The sequence below is a fragment of the Ascaphus truei genome, chromosome 2, assembly GCF_040206685.1.
Source record: "Ascaphus truei isolate aAscTru1 chromosome 2, aAscTru1.hap1, whole genome shotgun sequence".
NCBI lineage: Eukaryota > Metazoa > Chordata > Amphibia > Anura > Ascaphidae > Ascaphus > Ascaphus truei.
In genome coordinates, this window is record NC_134484.1 from 103,105,959 (window position 1) to 103,131,513 (window position 25,555).

The 25,555-nt window shown below is 41.8% G+C and overlaps 1 protein-coding gene across 1 annotated transcript in view; it reads left to right on the forward strand.

Moving 5' to 3' along the window:
• Positions 1–22,553: 22,553 nt before the first annotated feature.
• Positions 22,554–25,555, forward strand: part of CYP7B1 (cytochrome P450 family 7 subfamily B member 1) — a 319,498-nt gene continuing 316,496 nt past the window's right edge. The window contains exon 1 of the mRNA XM_075584026.1: positions 22,554–22,805. The gene's annotated coding sequence lies outside the window, so the exon portion shown is untranslated. The remainder of the gene's footprint in view (positions 22,806–25,555) is intronic.

The window sequence follows — 25,555 nt, forward strand, 5'->3', positions numbered from 1 at the left end:
CCTTACCTTAGCCTAGGAGGCTCAAAGGGCAGACTGAGTCCTGTTCATGGTATATTCAATGGCAAAGTCTTGGAAGAAAATATGGTGTCGTAAACAGCCAATAAATAAGAGGAATGTCAGCAGCCATGGGACTTTGCTGATGGACTTCCCCTGACAGTAATACAGAGCTGGTAATTGAAAATTTAAAATCTCTAGTGGAAGCTGCTTTAAATCATGACTCGTATAATTCTGTTTTGGTTTCAGAATCGAAAGGTGTTAATTCTTGTTACTTTGTTGTTGCAATGACAAACATCAAATACTGGACAAAATGCGGAATTGACCTCCAGTAGCAGAACAAAGTAATTTGGGGCCAGATGCACTAACGTTCATTACGTCAGGGAAAATAACATTGGGAGAGAGATGACAAGTTACTTGTCTACCTCAACAAACACACAGTACGTGGAGAGATACCTGTGCACAAAAACTGGAACACACCTGGGATACCTGGGGAATATGCTAATTTAGATATGCAAAATGTATGAAAATTATTTAAATTAGTGTATTTCCCAGGTATCTCAGAAGTGCCCCTTTTTGCACGATCTCACGCTCTCATTGCATATCCACTAGAGAGAATCAATAGCACTATTTCAATGAGTAACACTGGATAAATAATAATAATAATAATAATAGCATGTTCTTGTATAGCGCTGTTAGTTTTATGTAGCACTTTACAGAGACATTTTGCAGGCACAGTTCCTGCCCCGTGGAACTTACAATCTATATTTTTGGTGCCTGAGGCGCAGGGAGATAGTGACTTGCCCAAGGTCACCAGGAGCCGACACCGGGTTCCCCTGCTCTAAACTCAGTGCCCGTCAGTGTCTTTACTCACTGAGCCACTCCTTCTCCCATTTATGTCAGGTTATTCTCTTTAGTTGATATGTGTTACGATTAGCAAAATAATGGAAAATATCACTTTCACACCTACAACTGTCATTTGGAGACTTTATGAAGTCAGTTGTTTGGAGGTTAGTGACCCCTCCTTCCTGTTTTATAGCTCACCCTTCCCACTTTTGAAGTAGCAGATTTTCCCATGCACCTGTGGAAGACTGGTCTATTAAGACATTTCTCCCTCCATTCCAGAGGTAAAAGAACATTTTCACAGGTAGTGTTAGAACCTGCAGATTGGTCAGGCCGTGACGGGGCTGCAGGATAATAACACTTTGGCCAAAGAGTTTAACTATTGTAAATGACCCATACTTATGAGAAGACAAACCGATAAGTATTTAATGATATACTCTGTCATTTGGATGTTGCATTGGGGGTTTTTGTTTTATGTTACATGCAGACTTGATGGAGAAACCTGATTGTTGAGGTATGACTTTTTGAGATGGCACAATAAAGTTAGAATTTGTATAAGATTGGAGTGATGACACTATATTTTCTTTAACTAGCACCTGACATTATGACTCTAGTGTTCCTTCAATAGGGTTGTTTCTTTGCCCTTACTACTTTGTTTCTATTGCAGAGCGTGCCATTTCAAGTGTTTGGATTAAAGGCATTTTCATCAGAAAAGGCCACAAAAAAACAATTAAGATTGATCCCTTAAATATTTATGCTATCTTTTATTAAATATTATTCTCTTTTGTCAACGAAAAGTACTAAAAATAAGTCAACAGAAGTACAGATAAACTACTGTTTTTCCCATAGTCGTAACAACAAATCACAGTAACATTTTGAATACAGTATCACAAATAAACCATACAGTAGGTTAAAATGTTAATGTTGGCACAGTATAGTGAAGGGGTCTCCAAATTCAGTCCTCAAGGGCAACCAACAGGCCAGCTTTTCAGGATATCCTTGCTTCTGCACAGGTGGCTCAATCAGTGGTTCAATCAGTGGCTCAGTCTTCAATTGAGCCACTGATTGAGCCACCTGTGCTGAAGCAAGGATATCCTGAAAAGCTGGCCTGTTGGTTGCCCTTGAGTATTGAGTTTGGAGACCCCTGGTATAGTGCAGTATATGAAATATCATATCATGCCAGTGGCATAGACAACCCCTGTGTGCATCTGTGAGAAGTACAGAAAATCACACCATATGTTTTTATGGAAACTGATATTTCACAGCTATAACAAGTTGTTGCTGCTGTTACACATAAGTACCTTGTGAGTAGACAATAAACATTTATTTAAATTAATTTGCAATATTGGGTGCTTCATGTATAGTACATGATGGATTAATGATGTACTTTAATATTTCAATAAATGTTCTTTACTTAGGAGAAATAAGGTGTAATATGCTTTCATATAAGGGGAAGGTTTGTCGGCAAGCTCCAGTAAAGTTGTTTGTATGTTTACTTGTTTATACGGTTGGCAAGATTTCTCAACTATAATTATGTGCCGCAAACAGTGTACTGTATAATGTTACTTTTGGTGCCTCAGACACATGGCAATAAGGTAACTTGAGTCCAAAGGAGTAGTAGGAGCCGTTGCACTCATGTTTTGTAGAATGTAGTGAAGTTCTAATGGTGGTGCTGGAACACATCACGTTTACTTCCCCAGAAACATTGTGCTTTTCTCGCTCTTTCCTGCAATGAAAATATGCAACGTTAAGCAATTGTATCACATGTGTGTGCTGCAGAGCTCCAGTATACAGTAGCTGTATAATAAGGTAACTGGCCTAAGCTCATAAAGATAGTTCATACTGGGATTCACCTGAATCAAATTCCGTAAGCTACGCTTAGGATGTAGTAATGGTCAAATTATTAATCATCTTATCCAGTTTACAGTACATCAAAATAACATTCCGAAAGGGCAAATGTGCCAATTATGTAGAGGTTGTAGTGTGCAGGCACATTTCCAGGAACAGGCTTTAGAATGATTAGGTTACACTTATATTGCCAGTGACGTCAGACTGTGGTCGCTGGAAGTGTCGCGCTTAGTATAAGCGCACGCGACAGAAGCAATGCTTTTGTTTTGACGCAGCGTCGCTGTCGCCGGCACTAGATGTGTTTTGAGAGAGGATTTCCTTCTTTACTGCAAAATATTTACAATGAAACAATGTTCGCTGATAGAGATACTTTGCAACAACTGAAAAACATATCAAAGTTAATCTGTACAGCGGAGCAATTTTGTTATCACCCATAAAACTGATACAACAATTATTTATAAATTTAGGCTAGAAATGGGGCAAAAACCACAAAAACTAGCTAACACGCAACCAGGGATTATTTATAGAAATTCTAGAAATGTGGGCACATTTTCGCACATACAGATGCAACTGCCGGTTGTAGACTGCTTGCCAAGGAAAGTCTGTGACCGTCTCGCAGTAACTCGTGAGATGGTCCAGAGCAGGCTGTAATGGCCCATCGGATTAACACAGCGGGGGTCCCTGCGTTTGAATGGGACTCACAGCCCGGTCGGATTCACACACAGCGTGAGTCCCATTCAAATGCAGGGACCCCTGCTTTCTAAATCCAATGGGCCATTAGTCTGGCTGCAGGAGTCTCGCAGCGTGGGATGGGCTTAAGTGCAGAATTCTCAAGGCAAGCAGTCTACAACTGGCAGTTGCAGCTGTAGAACATTTTCAAAATCATTGCAATATACAGTACTTGGTTAGGTGAATCTGTTAAGGGCATTTGATGTGGACAGTGTGATCATTGTAATCATACACAAAATACTAGTACTTTCAATCGCCTGGAAATAGGCAAAGAAAATGAGATTAAACGGTTTGTTCATTAGTTGCCCGACATTGTTTGTAATTTATTTGTTGTAGATACCGAAGAAAAAGAACTCAGCTGTTAAACACTCTTTAACCTAAGATGTGTTATGAGAAGAAATTAAAAATATTCTTTATTGATAAACTTAATCTTATACTATATTAGTGAAAGCACTGTATGCCTGTCTGGATGTCCGATGTCCCTAGGGGAAATCTCATTGGTCCCTTGGGCCGCCGCCCCCGCACACCTCTCATTGGCCTGAGGCGGAGTGACGGGCCAAACACACACACACACACACACACTAGGTAGGGGGGGCGCACGATTATGTAGGGGGGCCGAGCAGCTTGCAGGGAAACCTGGGGGCGGCCAGAGCTGTGCACGGGCGCTCCGTGCTGCTGCTTCTATGTCTGTGTCGTGCAGAGGGGGCGGGGCCAGAAGATCCGTGCTGCTGCTTCAATGTCTGTGTCTTGCAGAGGGGGCGGGGCCAGAAGCTCCGTGCTGCTGCTTCTATGTCTGTGTCTTGCAGAGGGGCGGGGCTTCTCTCTGCACACAGACAAGCCCTCCTTCTCTTCCTGTCTGCTTCCCGTTTTCAGCAGCATGGGGGGTTGGGGGATCGGAGCATGTCGCCCCCCCCAGGTGAAATTGTGGACTGATTAAGTGTGTGTGTGTGTGTGTTGGTGGTGGGGGGGAGTGATTGAGTGTGTGTGTGTGGGGGTGGGGGGGATTGAGTGTGTGTGTGTGGGGGTGGGGGGGGATTGAGTGTGTGTGTGGGGGGGAAGTGTGTGTGTGTGGGGGGGGATTGTGTGTGTGGGGGGATTGTGTGTGTGTGTGTGTGTGGGGGGGATTGAGTGTGGGGATTGTGTGTGTGGGGGGGGATTGTGTGTGTGTGTGTGTGGGGGGGGGATTGTGTGTGTGTGTGGGGGGGATTGAGTCCCCCCCTCCCTGCCCTTTGCCCCCCCCCCCTCCCTGCCCTTTGCCCCGCCCCCCTCCCTGCCCTTTGCCCCCCCTCCATGCCCTTTGCCCCCCCCTGCCCTTTGCCCCCCCCCTCCCTGCCCTTTGCCCCCCCCCCTCCCTGCCCTTTGCCCCCCCCTTCTACTCCATGCCCCCTGCCCTTCCACGCCCGGGCAACGCCGGGTATATCAGCTAGTTTAAAATAAAGTAGTGCACACAAATTAGAAAAAACTAATACGTAACACAAAATCTTGCCTTATGCCACATAATGGGGTCACTTCCCACCCATTGTGACCCACAATCTTAACAAAGAAGGGTTGTACAGGCCCATTCTCCGGTCTGTACAAGATGTTGTGCATATATCTGTTCCTACCTAAATGATGACATTTTGGGATGAATTAAAAATGGTTATTAAATCCATTCCCAAGCCTTCATCACAGAACATATTTTGTCCTCCCTTAGGTAGGTAGTGCTTCCAAACTTAGGGCCTCATGCAGTAAGCGCCGATAAGGCTTTTTCGCCATTTTTCCACACAAAATGCCTTTCCGATTCAGTAAGCGCCGAAAAGTGGCAAAAATCGGCAATTTTGGGTCCCGATAAAAACTTATCGGCAGCCGGGTGCCGATAAGCCACTAATATCGCTACGGTTATGAAGGGGTTAAGCCCTCCCGCTAAACACCCCCTTCACCCACCCCCGCTACCCACAATAAAGCTGGCACGGCGGCTTAACCCCTTCATTGCCTTAGCGGTTAGCCGCTAAGGTAATGAAGTGGCCTTTAAAAGCATTTTTCCTGCCTCAGATGCATGCCGGGGGGGGCTCCGGTGCTGGTATTAATGGTATTAATGGTATTAATGGTATCAGCTCAGGAGACCCCCGGCATCAATTCCAGCCAGGAAAAAGGCCAGAATATTTTCTAAGTGCCGATCCGCCTCTCATCAGCAGCCTCTCACCATCAACTTGCCAACTTTTTCTGGCGTGGCTGATTTGGCATAAAAACGCCATTCTAGAGTGGCAAATAGCGGCGCAAAGCTACTCGCCATTACTAGAATACAGCGTGGCTGAAAACATGTCTATTTTAGGCGAAAAGTACATTTTCGCTTCGCCAATGGCTGAAAAGAAAACCGCCACAAAAGTTGGTGGCTTTTTTGATTCTCGCCACTTTTTCGCCCCTTACTGAATAGGGGTGGGCATTTTTGGCGAGAAACTGGCGAGAAGTGCCTTTCCGCCGCTTACTGCATGAGGCCCTAACTATAGCTGTTGCAGCTCAACTCAGAAGCTGCTCACTCCTCTCCTCCTAACACTAACTCAGACAGAACTCTACTAAATAGCAAGTGACACTGCTCTATGAAGCCTCCAGTAGGCACCGCCCCTGCATCTCTTGATTGGACACAGGGTCACGTGACCTCCCTTCACTTACACAGCCCAGTGTCATAAGCAGGGAAAACCCATGACAACTCCTGGCAACCTGCCCTTACCAGGGATTAGTTGTATGTAAGGGAAATTATCCCAATCCTCAGGGCTCAGCTGTGTGTGGAAATGACTTGATTGAAGTCTCAATAGGCATATATCTGGTCATGGGAGCATGTATTAAGCTGTATGAGGCTCTATATAGTATAATACAATAATAGGTGTACAGGTATAACTGGAGGACAAACACAGAACTCTATATATACCATAAAGGCACTGTCTACATCCCCAGAAAACCAAAGTACATACCCATAAATGCTTGATGGAGCCTCAATGGAACAGCTGCTCAGACTCAGAGTAGTGCGTGCATCACGCCTGCATCTCAGGTAAGTAGCGGGTGGTCCCGTGGGGTCCGTCGGCGGTGCACTGCTGTAGTAGATAATGGGGGCTGCACACCAATTCCAATAAAAACTGCTTTATTAGGTGGTCATCAAAAGTATAATACAAACACTCTGACGCGTTTCAGGACTGTTGTCCCTTTATCAAAGAGTTTTGAGTTTTTGATAAAGGGACAACAGTCCTGAAACGCTTCAGTGTTTGTATTATACTTTTGATGACCACCTAATAAAGCAGTTTTTATTGGAATTGGTGTGCAGCCCCCATTATCTACTACAGCAGTGCACCCCACGGGACCACCCCCTACTTACCAGGGATTATACCAGGAGGAGGATAGAACTATAGCCCCATTTCTTACCAGGGCTAAACACCTCTATTTTTTTTTAAGGACCAATAAATAATTAATTTTTTATACTACTTTTTGACCCACTCTCCTGGTTGTGCGCTATATCTCCTGTGTAACTCGTTTAATGTTAGCATATTGCCACGTGAATTTGTCCTGCTCTTTAAAATAAATATAAAGTTTTTTAACTTTAGAAATCCTGATTTTCTACATCTCTAGCTTTTGAGGGTAACTTGGTAACCTTTACAGTGCACTATGCTCTATGGAGAACTTTCCATTTGAATTTCTCTGGACACTTACAATTTCAAATGCTTATATCTCCTGAACAGAGCATCAGATAAAAAAAAAAAAAAAAAAAGAAAACGGCAATAAAAAGGGCAAGACAAGATCTATTAAAATAAGTAAAAATGTAAAAAAGTCAATTAATTTGAACTGTGGTTTCAAGGGTCAACTCTTCAGTCTCGCCAATCAATTTGTAAAGACACTGAGTATAAAAACAATGGGGGTCATGTACTAAGCTCCGTTAAGTCGTTTTATGAGCGCAAAGTGCTCTTAGAACGTGATGTTGCGCTGAACACGATGCACTAAGCCGCGCAAACAGGCACTTTGCGCTCTAAAACTGACTTTTTCAGGAAATTTTTCTAAGTCCAACTTTGCTCGTTCGTTACCCTGTTTTTGTTAAATTCTGCCCTTATGCGGGATGCACTAAGCAACGCAACCTTAGCGTACGCGAAAGTTGCGTTCAACGGAACACGTCAACTCAAGGTAGCTGGACTTAGAAAAATGTCCTGCTTTACATTTTTGCATGCGCAAAACCCATACAACAGGCCACCGGCTCACAAAGTGGGGGTCCCCGCCGGAGTCCGGGGGTACACCCGGACATCCTGGGGTACCCGCGGGAGTCCCGAGGCACCCACGGGCCTGCGGTACCAATGTTACACCTCCAAAAATAATAAACAATATTTTTAACTAAATACACCCCCCTAACACATACAATACAGTAATGGGCAAAATTACTATTATCCACATATAGATAATAATGCATTTGCCCATTTTAAATACATATAAATTACAATAAATATAGTAAATACATATTACACTTACCTTTTCCAGGCACCCACGATGAAGGCCGTCTTCGTCCTCATCTTCATCCTGCCCATGTCCCTCCGGTGCTGCAAAACATACTGTACACAAGAATAAAAATAGCCCCTAACCCCTTAATCACCTTAGCAGTCATTAACCGCTATAGTCATTAAGGGGTTAACCCACCCTCACCTACTAACCCAGGCGGGAGGCCTACAGTAAATACCCTCCCCCACTACCCATCCCGTGAGGCCTAACCACCTCACCCACTAACCCACTAACCCAGGCGGGAGGCCTACCCACATACCCTTGGGCCCAATACCCCCTTCCCCCACCCCCAGTACCCACAAGAAAAACAATACACAGCCCCACAATAAACATCATTATATTTATTCTATACATAACCCACCCCCTGTGCCCCCCATAAATACACAATTTATTATTTTATATACAGGGTTAATACCCCAGGCCACGGTAGTCCCCGGTGGGCCTGACGGATCACCTCACAGACCTACAGTTGCCCAGCACCATGTTCAAATGGACGCTATAAAGATGTCTTGGACGCTATAAAGATGGCGGCGACATTGGCCTCCGATGCCCCATACCGGGGCCTGTAACTCGGGAAGCAGGGGGTCTCTGAGTCAGTAATCAATGCGGTTCAGCTCAGGGGATCCCCTGCTCCCGCACACTATTATTAAAATGTACATTAATGCAGCTTCATTACCATAGCAAATAGCCGCTACGGTAATGAATTATTGTTTTGATGTGTGTTTTGACAGTAGTGTAGATGTGTAGGGGGTCTCCGGAACTGAACCGCATTGGTTTCAGGTCCGGGGACCCCCTACTTCAGGAGATACAGGCCCCGGTTTGGGGTGCCGGTATCCCCTGCCGAATGTAAATATCCCGGTCACGTGACGCGGGGGCTTTAAAGTGCAGGGGATACCGGCACCCCATAATGGGGCCTGTATCTCCTGAAGTAGGGGGTCCTCGTACCTGAAACCAATGCGGTTCAGCTCCGGAGACACCCTGCTCATGTACACTATTATAAAATGTATTTATTTAGTGTACGATCGCCTGTAACAGCCTTGCATAGAGATACAGAATCTCCATGCAAATGTTACATGTGGCTTTTTTTCTATCAGCTAGCGTACGTGAAATTTAAGAACGCTAGCACCCGCTGTGGGTGTTTTGAGCACGTACGTTAAAAAATGAGCTCAAGGCCTTAGTGAATCGCGTCCCTGGCCTCACTTTTTAACGGACATGCTTTTTTGGAACATCTTTTAAGCATTTGGATGCTTTTAAGCAATGCCACTACCCCCCCCAAAACATGCAATTGGATTTTCAAGTGGATTGATACAACAGTTTAAAAAAAAAAAAAAAAAAAAAAACCTTGTTATTTATTTAAGGGACGTTTAAAGCTAGGCATTAATTGGTAAACAGCTTAATTAAAATGCTTTCTTGGGTAATTAGCAACAAATACTTTCCTTTCTGTTTTGCATACCATTTGTCTTGTTCTCTGTTTGCTAAAGCATGGCTGTCAGTCAGATTTTGCTTCAGGTAATTTTTTAGCTCTATGGGGAAAATCTTCAAAAATTACATCTGAATTTAAAATATTTTGATTACCATTTTTACCTAACAAATTCTCATTTTTTTTAACTTAATCTTCTATATGTCCCAGCAAAGCATCGCCATGGGAATTTAAGGCCTGAAGATGAAATTCTGCATAATGCCGTTACAGAGATTCCAAAAACACTCTCTAGAGAACAAACTGAATCAATCTAAAATCAACAAACAGTACAGTTAATTAATGAGTACACCATAAGGGAGCTTTTTTAAACAATGTTGACTGCTGCTGCCTCAGGACCAATATCACCAGAAGTTATTGCTGGTTTGAAAGCTGTGACTCTTAGGTTTCCCCTAGGCAGCTTTTTGCTTACATTAGCTGTCTAACATGGAACAACTTTTCCCCTTATTTGCCCACTTAATAAAGTTTGCTCATTTGCAAAATGACTGTCTCATGGTGGTACAGTAGCTCTAGATACTTCAAAACACTTGTAATATTTTAATGTAACTATATTAAAGGTGATTCATGATTTGAGAATAATTTATAAAGCATTCCCAATTGCTTAGATGAATATACAGTACATTCAAAAAAAATATGAAGTTATAGTAATGTAGGTATAGAGTAAACATTCATAGATCTGTTTTTTTTCCCCACAATATTGGGGGTTTGTATAGTATATCACTTCTAGTTACACAGCTGCAAATACATGAAACAAGTGAAATATTTTCAGAGTAGTCAAATGTATTTCAGTTAACTGCAGGAATATTAAAATGTAAGTATTTAGTGTATATATATATATATATATATATACATATATATATTGTCTTCTTGTAGTGGGGAGCGCAGAATCAATCAGAATGAAAAAGAGATAAAAGGGACATAGTGCAATATTGTAAACAAATGCAGCGATATATGTATCTAATAGTCTTGTAGTGCCACAACTCACATGGCCCCAAATAAAAACAGACAATGGTAAAATCCAGGAATCCCTTCGGTTGGCTTTCTGGTATCAATCCGACAGATTCTGGTATTGATCGAACCCACCTCGACCCTCCCAGGACAGAAGATAACACACAGAGGTGTACAGAGTAAGATTTACGCAATAGTACAAAAACCATAAAATGTGAAAACACACATCTTAAAACTTTGAAATCAGTATGCAGAAGGAAGCGCTCCCGCCCTAAACGACGCCGCATCTCTAGGAATGGAGTCACTGCTGTTGCGCTCAGTCCCGAAGGCGGCTCTCACTCAGCCTCGTTCCGGAGATCACGTTTGCCAGATCTCACGGTAAGACTTCTGGCGGCTGTCTCCTCTCTCCTTTATGCTGCAATACTGGTCACCGACTCTACGCGTTTCGCTTCACACTTCGTCAGGAGTGTATAGTGTGTCCGAATTGGACATCTTAAGAACCCTACAGTATAACACTGCTGCAATCACTTGACCAAAACAATCAAAAATGTTAACACTTAGGGGCCTATGCTTGTAGACTTCATAAATCATCTCGCTGGGCCTGTTAAGCTGCCAGATTTTTCAGTGTAGTTATCACAGTATTCAGAAAGATTCTGAAGACAGTTGATAGCTAAATGCCCCAAACTGTCGAGGAGCAGTGATGTGATATTTGCCTCTCTCATAAGGCCTCAAGAAAGTACACCCTCTCTGAATTCCATGGTTTTACATATCAGGACATAATAACAATAATCTGTTCCTTAGCAGGTCTAAAAATGAGGTAAATACAACCTCAGATAAACAACAACACATGACATATTACACCGTGTCAGGATTCATTTAACAAAAATAAAGCCAAAATGGAGAAGCTATGTGTGAAAAACTAAGTACACCCTTACTGCTTCCATAGGAATTAAGATGCTAAGTAGCAGACAGGTGCTGCTAATCAAATGCCATTGATTAATTGATCATCAGCAAGTGTGATCACCTCTATAAAAGCCGAAGTTTTAGCAGTTTGCTGGTCTGGAGCATTCAGGTGTGTGTTAACACAATGCCATGGAGGAAAGACATCAGCAATGATCTTAGACAAGCAATTGTTGCTGCCCATCAATTTGGGAAGGGTTATAAGGCCATTTCCAAACAATTTAAAGTCCATCATTCTACAGTGAGAAAGATTATTCAATAGTGGAAAACATTCAAGACAGTTGCCAATCTTCCCAGGAGTGGACATCCCAGCAAATTCACCCCAAGGTCAGACCGTGCAATGCTCAGAGAAATTGCAAAAAAACCCAAGTGTTACATCTCAGACTCTACAGGCCTCAGTTAGTATGATAAATGTTAAAGTTCATGACAATACAATTAGAAAAAGACTGAACAACTATTGTTTGTTTGGAAGGGTTGCCAGGAGAAAGTCTCTTCTCTTTAAAAAGAACATGGCAGCACGGCTTATGTTTGCAAAGTTGCATCTGAACAAACCACAAGGCTTCTGGAACAATATCCTTTGGACAGGCAAGACCAAAGTGGAGATGTTTGGCCATAATGCACAGCGCCACGTTTGGCGAAAACCAAACACAGCATATCAGCACAAACACCACAAACCAACTGTCATGCACGGTGGTGCAGGGGTGATGATTTGGGCTTGTTTTTGAAGCCACAGGACCTGGGAACCTTGCAGTCATTGAGTTGTCCATGAACTCATGTGTATACCAAAGTATTCTAGAGTCAAATGTGAGGCCATCTGTCCGACAGCTAAAGCTTGGCCGAAATTGGGTCATGCAACAGGACAATGATCCCAAGCACACCAGCAAATCTACAACAGAAAGTCTGAAAAAGAAAACAATCAAGGTGTTGCAATGGCCCAGTCAAAGTCCAGACCTCAACCCGATTGAAATGCTGTGGTGGGACCTTAAGAGATCTGTGCATAAACAAATGCCCACAAACCTCAATGAACTGAAGCAACGTTGTAAAGAAGAGTGGGTCAAAATTCCTCCACAACAATGTGAGAGACTGATAAAGTCATACAGAAAACGATTACTTCAAGTTATTGCTACTAAAGGTGGTTCTACAAGCTATAGAATCATAAGGTGTACTTAGTTTTTCACACATGGCTTCTTCATTTTGGCTTTATTTTTGCTAAATAAATCATGACACAGTATAATATGTCATGTGTTGTTGTTCATCTGAGGTTGTATTTACCTAATTTTAAGACCTGCTAAGGAACAGATGATTGTTATTATGTCCTGATATGTAAAACCATGGAATTCAAAGAGGGTGTACTTTCTTTTTCACATGACTGTATCTCGCCAATGATCACAGGGTTTTAATAATAATTTTAATACTAGTGTACATGTGCAGGGGGTCTCCAGAGCAGAACTGTGTTGATTTCAGGTTTGGGAACACCTGGCTTCCTGAGATACAGGCCCGCTAGGGGTGCTGGTATCTCCTGTGCATTTACATTTCCCGGTCATGTGACGTGAGACATTTAATGCATAGGAGATACCGGCATCCCATAACTGGGCCTGTATCTTGGGAAGCAGGGGATCCCTGGACCTGAAATCAATGTGGTTCTGCTCCAGAGACCCGCTGCTAATATACACTTGTTATAAAATTGTTATTAAAACAGCTTCATTACCTTAGCAGCTTGCTGCTAAGGCAATGAAGGGTTTCAACTGCAAAAGCCATTTTATTGGGGGCACAGCGGGTGTATGAAGGGAGCAGTAGCCCCATGGTTGGTGGTTAGGCCTGCCGGGAAGGTTGTGGGAGGAGTTAACCTCTTCACTGCCATAGCAGTTGGAACCGCTATGGTAATGAAGGGGTTAACTTGTCCTGCTCCCCACTTGAAGGCCTAAACAACCAACCTTGGGGATACCACCCCTTCACCCAATCCCTCTATCCCCAATAAACAAAAATAAACACAACAACCCTACTACCCACCTCCTCTACCCCCAACAACAACAACCCCCCAATAAATACAGTACAGTAATGCGCAAAATTACTATTATCCAGATATGGATAATAGCTCATTTGCCCATTCAAAATCAAACATTATCCAGCCAGCAGAAATATAATAAATAAAACTTTCTATTTACTCCTGCCACCATGAAGGACGTCCTCATCAGCCTACTCCAGGTCCAAGTCCTCCGTTGGCAGCAAACGTACAAGAAAAAATACAATCTAATGGCCCCTAACCCCTTAATCACCTTAGCAGTTAATAATCGCTATAGTAATTAAGGAGTTTACCCCCGTCCCCCGCTACCCAACTGGGAGGCCTAACCACCCACCCTCTACTCATTGATTGGCACAGTGGTACATCATGCCCATATAATATTGACATGATAAGCCACTATAGCAGTCAGTCGTCAACCTAATAAAATAATGAAGGCCAAAAATACACAATAATAAAAGAAATACACCAGCACCTACAGTAAACACCCCAACAATAAAATAACTAAGAAGCCGAACGTACACATCAATAAAATTCATCTATCACCAAAACAGCAAAATAATTAAAAAGAAAATAAGAAAAGAATGACAGATGAAGATAGAAGAAGGTGAAAGAAAGAAGATTTTTTTTTTACCTGATCTTCAAGGAGGATGGAGTCGGATTGCCGGTGATGGCGTCGCGGGTCGAGATCTTCCTGATACGCCGAGATTCAGAGGCTGAAGACTTCTAAAGGTAAGATAAATATTGAAAGTATGTAATTGTTTTTTTTTGTATTTTTTTCTTTTTATGTTTTTCATTGCCCATTGACTGCTACTGTATTAATCTGTGCCCCCTTTAGGGCACAGATAAATACAGTGACAGGCAAAACATTTTTGGCAAATGCTTGTTTACAATTGATTGTTATTTTTTCTATTTCTGTTTATTGTTTTCACTTAATTGTTTACTATTTGGATGGTTTGTTTTTAGTACATTTTTGGATTGGTTAGCAGTTTTATTTCTTGATTTGTTTTGTTGGTTAGCTGTTTCTTTAATTATATTCTAGTATTTTGCTATAACTTAATTTTTATTCTTTTGCAGTTTTGGTGTTAGAATAATTCTATTGTTGTGTAGTTGAGGCTTTTTAGTTAATTTCTTCTTGTACTGTTTAGGTGCTTGTTTATTTCTTTAATTTTTGTGCTTGATTGTTTTAGTTTTAATAGGTTGACCATTGACTGCTATACTGTCTTATTATACCCAAATTATATGGGTATGATGTACTACTGGGCCAATCAATTGGTAAAGGGTGGGTATAGTGGCCCTAGCGTGGATGGTTAGGCCTCCCAGGTGGGTAACGGGTGAGGGTGGCTTAACCTCTTAATTACTAAAGCGGTTATTAATCACTAAGGTGATTAAGATGTTAGGGGCCATTAAATTGTATTTTGTATTGTACTCTTGCTGCCAACGGAGGACAAGGACATGGAGTATGGTGATGAGGACACCCTTCATGATGGGAAGGGTAAGTAGATGTTTTATTTACTTTATTTCTGCTGGCTGGCTAATGTTTGATTTTGAATGGACAAATGAGCTATTATCCATATCTGGATAATAATAATTTTGCCAATTTCTGTACTTTGTGTTGGGGGCGGGGAGGGGGGGTTGTTGGGGGTAGAGGAGGTGGGTTGTAGGGTGGTTCTGTGTATTTTTCTTTATTGGGGGTAGAAGGATTGGGTGAAGGGTGTAGTAGCCCAAAGTATGGATGTTTAGGCCTACTGGGTGGTAGCGGGAGGTGTTTACCCCTTCATTTCCATAGCGGTGTTAACAGCTAAAATAATGAAGGGGTTAACTCCACCCGTAATCCCCATGCAAGGCCTCAACACCCACCGAGGGCCAAATACCACCTTCACCCACCCTGTTACTCACAATAAACTGGGCACCTTCATTGCCTTAGCAGTTAGCTGCTAAGGTAGTGAAGTTGCCTGTAAATGCATTTTTCATGCATCTGATTCATGCCGGGGGCAATCCGATGCAGGAAAAATGCATTTTGTTTCTAAGTCCCTCCCTCACCGCCACCTCAGAAGCTTCTTGGCAGCTTCACGCCATTCTAGAGTCACAATTAGAATGGCACGAGTTTCAAAACCTGCAGATAAGTGGTTATCGCGGCTCACTTGGCAATGTGCCTTTGACGGCAGCAAAAACTGGCGATTCAGCCCACTTATCGAGGATTTCTGAATCGCTGTAGACATTTTAAAAAGCCTTGATAAGTGGCTTATGAAGGCTACTAGCATAGCCCCTTAATATCTCTTAAAGACCAATTTTAAAGAGCCTGTCATATATGATGATGTGGTATCCTATCAATACATTCCCAATCATTCCCAATCAGTGGAGTTTTGTGCCCTCCAAATCACCAGCTCGTAACTACACAGATACAGACCTTAGTTGTTTGTAAAAATAGACATTATACCACAGGATAAATGATAGGCATATACATAGATATAAATTACCAGCTTTTCATACACTGTATATAGTGATTTAGAATAAATACATACAAAACCTAACCTATTAGTGGAATATTGTTAGCCTAACAGCACATAGATTAATAACTCCATGCAGACATGGTGGCATAATGTCTCAGACTTATAGTGCAAAGTGCCACCACATATTATATCAACTAGTCATCATATACGCAAAATCTGTGATGTTTTAGTGGTGTCTCCAAAGGACAGGTAATCCTTAGTAGGGAGGTAGTATCAAAAAGACAGCTGCCAGATGAACATAAACACACCCAATGTGTTGCATCACAATTAAACAAAATAGTAGACAATTGTTCTTTGATACATCGGATATTGGTAACATAACTTTACACAAAAATACCAAAAATATTGATAATGGATAAACATATCATAAATAGAAGTATAGGCCTTACATATCATACATTTAAAGAAGCCTATTGTCTTCTGTAACAAATTAGGACAACATCTGTTCTGGATGTTTTAAACACAGTCAGTGCAAGTTTATGTTTGGTGCCTTTTTAAAATTGACCTCGGGTGATCAGGAATATATTTTCCCCCAAAATAGAGCCCCTTTTTAGGATATGCCAATGTATGGCAATGGTATTCTTAATCTTCGAAACGTCTCTGTCATACTGTGTGATAAAGGTGGCATACAAATCATTAGACAGTGGTGTTTTTGTTTAGGGACCAGAGTCTCCTCTCTTTTGAGCAAATTAGTTCTCACAATTGCTTTATCTATATTTTCCAGGTCATAGTTTCTATCTATAAACCTCTGTTTTTGAATATCTATTTGGCTATGGTAAACTTCTTCGCTTGAACAGTTGCGTCTTATCCTTCTCAGCTGTCCGAATGGTATATTGGAAATCCATTTAGGGTGATGACAGCTAGATCCAAAGCTGTAGTTATTGCCGTCTACTTTCTTGAAGGAAGTTTTAGTATAAATTCTATCATTCTCTATATACAGTAGATAGTTAAATCAAGAAAGTCGATTTGTTGACTACTCCCCTATATATATGTTTATATACATACACACAATTCTGTCACACGCTCATATGTTAATGTTATAGCAGTTATAGCAATATGTGATTGTGTAATATATTTCTTTGACAAGTCTCAAGGGCAACAGATTTTGAAAAACATAAGTCATTATTATAGGCAAGAAACAGGACAAGCGCAAAGCAACCACCAATGGTGAAATCAATGTAATTTAAGTGAAAAAGATACATTAAAATGGACAATGGCTGATCAAAATTGATAATAATATCATTGGGAAAGATGCAGCTCAGTTCAGGATGTTTCCAAACACCCATAGAATAAGATAGCATGAAATACGAAGCACAAACTTTAGCTCAAGGTACATGTTCTGTCTCCTGTTTGTTCGCTACCTAGTTTTATGCTGTTGTCCAGGTAACCCCCTTATCACCTCTGTGACTTGGGCCGCTCCTCCTTCCCTTGTCACATGGTTCAGTCATACCCCCTATTTCCTCTCTGTCTGGGTCATGTCCTGTCCTTTAAGAGCTTTATTCACTACTGCACAGTTCTCCCACTGCTTCTCTGTGAGAAGCTTTGGTATTTACCTATCCCTATCTCTATTATTTGTTCCCATCCCCTAATGTTGTATTTCCCCAGGCCTTTTTCCCACTCCCCCCTGTTTGTTCCCCCAATAAAACATTTCAGAGAGTAGAAACCTCACTTTGTAATAAAAGGGTTGTTTTTATCTGACAAAATGTAAGTTGAAAAGCTACAGTCTTTAACAACACTTTACCACTATTTTGTAGCATTATTGCACTGCAATTATAGTCAAGTCATGATCATTAATAATCTTTGTAATCAACCAAGAACCATTTCAAAATTGTGAACGACAACATTTGGCACATGTAAATGACTCAAGATTTGGTAAGTATATAGCAAATATTGGGCCACTCTTTTATGTTGTAGATTATTAGTCTCCAGCTTTTCTTCAGATGGGCTTTAAGAGTTTCATCACTAACCATAGGAAACAACTATCCCCAGCAAGAATAAGGCTGTGTATCAATCAATATAGATAGCCACACTCAAGCTTGGTCTGATAGTGTAATATTATTAATATCCATTTTGGTGGTGGTAGGAAAAGTGGCAGTTCAAATTAAAAAAGAAATCTGTACGTGAGAAACATCTATTCTTAAGAATAACACCCTGGACCCTACCTCCCCTTCTAACTATCACCATGTTTCCCTCTTACCTTTTACTTCAAAACTTCTGGAACAAATTAATAATTTTCTTATACTTCACATTCTCAACTCCCATACCCTACTTGACCCTATTCAATTAGGCTTCCACACAGCATACTCAACAGAAACTGCACTCACTAAGGTAACTAATGACCTCCATATTGCCAAATCTCAAGGAAACAACTCCATTCTGATTCTGATTTACTTCCCAGCTTTCTATACTGTTGACCACCCTTTTCTCCTGCACATTCTTCACTCATGGCATCTGTGGCACTGCTGTTTCCCTGTTCTCTTCCTACCTCTCTCACCATTCCTTCTTTGTCTCTTATGCCAACTCGACCACTATGGAACTCTATGTAGGTTTTCCTTAAGGATCGTTTTAGGCCCCTTACTCCTCTCTATATTCACTCTTCCTGGATGACCCACTGGGCTCATTTACATTCATCTATCATCTCTATGCTGATGAAACTCAGCTATATTTATCTACACCTAATCTTATAGCTGCAGTCCAGTCCAAAATTACAGAGTACCGATCAGCTATTTCTGCCTGGATGGCCCTTTGTAACCTCAAGTTTAATATGGCTTAGGCAGAGATCCTCGTATTCCCTCACAAATTAGGCCCCGTTATCCATTACAGTCAATAACACTACTATCCACCCAGTCTCGCTAGTACACTGCCAAGGGATTACATTTAACTCATCCATTCCTTTATCCCCACATACTGCACCGACACACTTTATTCGAGCAAATACCCAGTATGTACCTGGCAGATACCTGGAATGCGCCGCTCCTCACCTCTGACAAGCCCCGTTGCGTTTGCCTTCCCAGCCTGGGTTCATGCCTGGCTGACGGGCGGCTGATCTGTTAAATGATAATGATTAGGATTTAATAGGCTGCAATGCTTCGCGTGTCTACCAGATGGCATAAATTCATGAATTGTAATGCAGTATATATATATATACTGTGCAGTATTGCAGCCAGCGGGAATAAAATGCTTCAATCCCTGCCTGGAAAATACCTCAATGCACTCGGGCAGAAAACAGTCACAAACCTCAATACACCCGGGTATACCCGAATTCGTGGGACTAGCCGAGCTCAAATAAAGTGTGTCGCCAGTGTATAAAACACTGTTAATAAATCTTGCCTTTTCTTCTTCCTAACATTGTTAAGATACGCCCCCTTCCTATGTTCCACTACCACTAAAACACTAATGCATGCCCTTGTTCTCTCCCTTATTGATTACTGCAACATTCTTTTATCTGGCCTCCATGCCTCACACTTCTCTACTTTACAATCCATTCACAATGCTGCTGCTTTAATCATGTCCAGCTCTTTTAGATGTGTATTATCTTTTGACCTCTCTGCTGGCTTCCTATACTTTTTGTATAAACTACAAAATTCTCCTCCTTTCTTTAAAGACTCTCTTCTGCACCTCCATATATCTCATTACACTCATACTCGCCTCTTACGCTCAAACCAAGATTCTCACATCTTTGCATGTTTGACCTCTATCTTGTCTTAAACCTTTCTCACTTATCCCTCCTTGCCTATGGAATGCTCTTCCACTCAATATTCATTAAGCAGCTTCATTTTCCACATTCAAAGCCCAGTTGAAAATTCACCTCGTAAAAGAAGCATCTCATTACATTTTCTAGACCTCTACTATGAAGTTCAAATGCCTGTGACCTCCCTGATTACACCTTTAATAATGCTGTGTCTGTAACTTAAGCCTCCCAACATACCACGTAGATTGTAAACTGTTTGAGGCAGGGTCTCCCTTTGCCTTATATTGTCATTTACCAATGCACTTACTTATCCCCATAGTTTGTAATTTAATTACCTTATATTGTAAATTTAAGAAAATGTTACATGCGTACAATGTTTTGGAAGACCATATAAGCTGCAGGACGCTCGAGTGTTATTCTTCTAGGATTCAAGACATCAAAGCTTTTTTTCACCCAATTAATAATCTTTGACTACAACTTAATTTGGATCCAGAAGCAGAAAGGTAGGACATTGATCTACTACAGTATGTGTTGTGAACTAAGTTAAAAAAAACCTTCTAAAATGAGAGGTATTTCTTGAGATTTTGACAAGTGTAGTATTACTGTAACTAGATTTGTGAAAACGCATTAGAGGTGGTGTAAATATTGGCTATCACAAATTGTTTAAGATTAACATGTTAAAAAGGTTAGAGGAGATTTTAAACTAGGAAGGAGGAAGAAGAGACAAGGAAGAGGTAATGGACTAGAATGAATATAAATGAATGGGGAAATAGCTATGGGTCATGGAGAGGGACTGGGGGGAAGTTAGAATTTGGCAAGCAGGGAGGCACCAATATTAAATATAGATAATACTAGTAAACTATGGCGTATGTAAGGGGAACCTATATGTTACCAGGTGTGGTGCAGTATACCTGTCAGGCTCATAGGAGGTCTGAGCCTCCGCTAGTGAGAGCCTGGGGTGAATCCTCTGGAACGATCTTCTAATTACAGCGCCTCCACCTGTGCAGGATTCTAGGAGTGTAGAAGGCCCCCTACATAGGACCCACATATATGAACGACATACACCAAGGTATATATATATATAACACAGGTTTACTATATGGGCAGATAAAACACAATACACATGCATCAACAATATGACATAACTTCAGTGTCACCCTGTAACACTACTAAGCACAACTATCCACACACCTCGCAGGGCCTTAACCCCACACAGTATTCCCAAAGTCCTTGTACCCAAAGTCCCAAGAGTCCCACAACCCCACCCACATGTGCGCTGCCACTAAGATGAAGTGTATATGTGGTGCACTTGGTGACTTGGATAATACCTGCCCGGTGCTCCTGCTACTGGGTGCGCAGATAACCTTTGCTTGGAATCCCTTGCTCCAGGAGATGATCCAAGATGCCTCCGCCTCAACGGTGGGTGGCTCCTGCATGGAGTGATCCACCTTTATAATGTCTCTTATCCTTGCTAACGCAGAAGATGTTATACCTTCACGCAATTCACCTTCACAGCAATTGCCAGGATAGTTACGTTTCCTGGCTGGACCCTCACTTGTCTAGGTTCTACAGGATCCTGTCCCTAGTCTAAGGGGAGTCCCTGCAGAACCACAAGCTGAGGTGAGTAGGGCCTAGCTGGGGCCTAAGGGGAGACTTCTGGCCTAGTGCATGAGGCTACTTTCCTCCCTGCACAAACACACCCTCCCCTCTCTGTGTCCCAGCTCCTAACTGGCAATCCCTGTCTTCACACAACATTGTTGCAACTTTGCAGCATGAGAATCTGTCAGCCTTATTGGCTGTCTGGCTGCCTGTGACCAGGGTGAAAGTGCAGTCCCCAGAGGCTGCTGGGAATTGTAGTCCTTTGTGGCTCTCTTTAACATTGGGGCCTCGTGCGTGCTGTGTAATGGCCGCCACCACTGCTAACTGCGCATGTGCGAACTGGGGGATGTCCCTGACTATGGAGCGCCTCTTCTCACTCCCTGTAATGGCTGCCGTATCGCATCTGGGGCTATACTGCGCGTGCGTGAGCTTCCGCGCATGTGCGAACGCACACAAGATGGCGGTGCCCTGTAGCTGATGTCGCCAGGAGCCCCCGGTGATGCGATAACCCCTGCAACTGCCCTCACGCTGTCACAGGTAAGAGAGAGAGAACCGAATGTCTAGGGAGCCAGAGGGTACCTGGCTACATCTGCAATATTTGGAATATTATTTCTATGGAATTTATGTGGTCACTTATAGGAATTACAATACTGATCTGATGTGGCTTTTGGCTGGATCTATAGTTGCTCTTTATTACATTTGGCTGTATAACAATAAAAGTCAGAAATATTCTTTACATACTGTATGTTGATAATAAACATTTGCTATTCAATAAGCTATTGCATTCACTGTATAGTATATATATAAAGTTATATCTCATACTCTGTAGAATTTTTCCTTAAACTCTTTCATGTTACTGCTTATTAATAATGAATATTTTTTATGCATTGTTTGAGTATCAAGATGATATGTGATTATATATATATATATATATATATATATATATATATCATTATTTGATTATTTATAATTGATTTTTTATATTTTCATTCAAGTGAGTAAAAATAAATATTTATATACATATATATTTTTTAAATTTCTTTTTAAAATTTTGATCTAATCAATTAAGTTTGAATATTAATATTTAATTTTTTCATTAGTCATATGATATTTCTAACAAATCATCTTGATCCATGGCCGTTCTGGTCAAAATGATCAGTGTGTAGATATATTCATGTTTTGATTCCGTTCAGCATGTTCCTCTATTTGTCCCATTTATTGTTGCTTTTAATTTTAGATCATAACATCATTCATTATGAATGATCTATGGTTATTGTCGTTTTTAGTATTTCTGACACATTTGATTAAGTTCTTCCCCCACAAGGGATCGCTGCAGACTGTGTACTGAGCGTCGACGGCTGGGTTCATCCCCAGCTTACCATAGACATCGTGCTATGCGCGTTACATCGTTTCCGGTTTCACGAAAGTATTTAAATTTTAACAACCGTATCAATGATAAGACACTTAGATAAAGCGCTGCTATTGCGCAAAATACGTCAGAGTATGCATCTGTACACCTCCATGCCGTCTGCCCATTAATAAAGGTTATTTTTAACTACTGGAATTACCTAGCCCCAGATTTTCGGAAACGCTGTGCTCCGTTTTTTCTTGGTTTGGACTTCTACTTACTCCTTGGCTGGTTGCACGCATCTCAGGACAGTATATACCAGAATCGTGAGTACTATTATCTTATATATGAAGATGAATATGATACTCTTGGGGGATCTACCTATCCATAGGAACTACTGAATCACAGTTGTTTTCCATAAACAACAGCTGTTGGCTCTTTAAAACTACATATACAGGCATTTCTTACACCCCACCAATGAGCTCTTCAATCAAGTTTACTTTCTATACTCACTGGGGTTACAAATATATATCCGTTCCATAACAAGATACTAACAACACATGTTGATACAATTACCAATCCTTAACTCGGATGCACTGATACTGGAGACCTTATCTCTATTGCTTGCTGCAGTAAGTGTGAGCCTGGGGGCTTCTATGCTCAACTGCTTGAGCAATGATCAGTGTGTAGTATCCATTAAAACTAATGAGGAATACCTGCTGGCCACTTTTGTAGACACTTCTATAAAGCAATGAATGAAATATTTTGTGCCTAGGGGGAAGCAGACAGTAATATTGTTTGGTGAGAATTGTGTATCTACAGAGTAAGTGTTGATGGTGAAGGAGGAGGAAAGGCAGAGTGAAAAAAACAGTGATGGAGTGACAATGACAATTATGAGGAGTCAGGGGGTTACTTCTCAAATACACAAGTGACTGCTAATAGGACAGAACCATCACTGGGGAGTAGTAAGCATAGGGGGACTCCTTGTAGTAGGTGATGCTGTTATCCATCTACCTCAAGTGGTTCCTAAATATCATTTTGAGGTATGGAGAAAGGGCATGATGTTAAGGTAGTGTTACTACTAGTAGCTGTAGCCATGTGCAAAATTGGTGTACATATCTCTTTCATGCTGGCAGTAATCCTGGTAAGTATGCAGGGTTGCCAGTAACATTCATGGAGGTTTGCCCTCAAACCCTGGTGAGGTGTCATATGTCCCAAAGAAAGTGACAACATGCTTTGTGTCCAACCTTAGTGACATCAGAGATGTGCCTGTTCTTGAGGTGATATAAGACACAGCACTGCCTAAAGTTAGAGTTTGGTTCCTGTTGGTGTTCTGACTCTGTTCAGGAGAGTCATGTGGAGGTCTGCAAACGTGTTACAGAGGCTGATGCAAGAGCTGTGAGTCTGTGCAGCTCAGAGCAGACAGACAAGCTTGTGAATCTCTTTGAGGAGAGAGGTGGAGAGCAACTCTATTAGAGGAGAAGGAACCTTCCTAATGGAGTGCAGCAGAGGGATGAGCGGCTGAGCTGCTAGCTGTGAGGGGCAGCTGGCCCATACCACCATGCCAATAAAGATGACCTTGATAAAAGATACCGTCATGTATGAGTCTGGAATTACTCTGCAGAGGAAGGCACCACAGAGGAGTTCCTCATCAGAACCATCCCCATGCGGACGCAGGGATCCTGATGAGGTGGAGGCGCTGCACTGGATATAGGTAGGACTCGCACACACTACCTCAGCTGCCTGTCTGGGTTGGCAATCCCCAAACACCATCATGCGGGAGACTCAGGAGTCCTTTTGCCAACAGGTGCACCACCAGAGATGACCACATGGGCCAATGTGAGATTGGGTGGGTCAGGTCATACAGAAAACCCGTTACATAGCTAAGGTCATTCTCTCTGATGTTCCAACATTAAGGTCTTGTGCGTGTGAGGCCTCAAACAATCAAGGACGTTGGAGCAAGGGTGGCTAACATAGTGGAGACATATATAAATGACACAACTTATGTTTACCCAACTCTGACCAACTAAATTACTAGGTTGAAATAAAAGTAATGTGACCTGAGCTGGCATCAGTTGCATCAGAAAGCCTCAGCTGTCCAACAGCCAGCATGCTATCTAAATGAGTGTTCAGCACAGCTGGGTCCATCATAACAGATCTTAAAACCAATCTGTCGAGTAGCAGTGTAGAAAGGCCTTCATTAAAATGAATGAACATCTTATTTCCCAAGACTATGTTATGCCGATCTCCATTTTAAGAGCTTCTGAGAAGGAAGCAGATTAAATATCAGAATATGTAGAATCATACTCATCATCAGTTGCCAACCTGCCAACCTGCCAGTAGAATCATTTTAAATTTATTTTTTTTCTACCATTTTGTGGTGACCCAAGCAAGCCAGCACTCATAGGGGTAGAACTGCAGAAGTGCATAACATTGTTAGCATTACGTTATCGCCTTTTTAGTTGTCGATGTCTGTAACGCGTATCCCCAAAGGTTCATCAGAATTATGATTTCCTCGCATTCACCAGAAAAATTGCCGATCGATACATTTTAACAGATGTTTGGCTTACTCATATGCAAATAATATGGTAATGAGCAGTTTATACAACAATAGAGCTCCTCAGACCTCCGATCCTGTTAGCGCATGATAATAATGCTATGATATTTAAGACCTTAAAAAAGCTGGCGCATCCTACATCCAGATCCTGATTATCATTGTGTTATCTCTACAAATAGAATACAAGGGAAAAGGGAAGGTCTAAACTGGTACCCACATGAATGACTTAAGTGAGTACCCACATGAGTGTGTATGACTTAACCCTTTCATTACATGTTATAAGGATCAACCAATATAGCCGCTGAGGCAGGGCATTTGCCTCTACCAACATGGCTTCCAGGGCAGGAAGTGAGCCTCCTTCTGAAGCAATTGCCTGCACCTATCTGCTTCCTTAATAAGGATTAATTCCCCTCACCTCCTTGCCTGTGCAGGGTTCTGTTTCCCTGGACTCCTGCTGTAACCCTATTTTGTCTGCCTGTTGCCAATCCCAGCCTGTGACCACGACCTACCTGCTTTCTC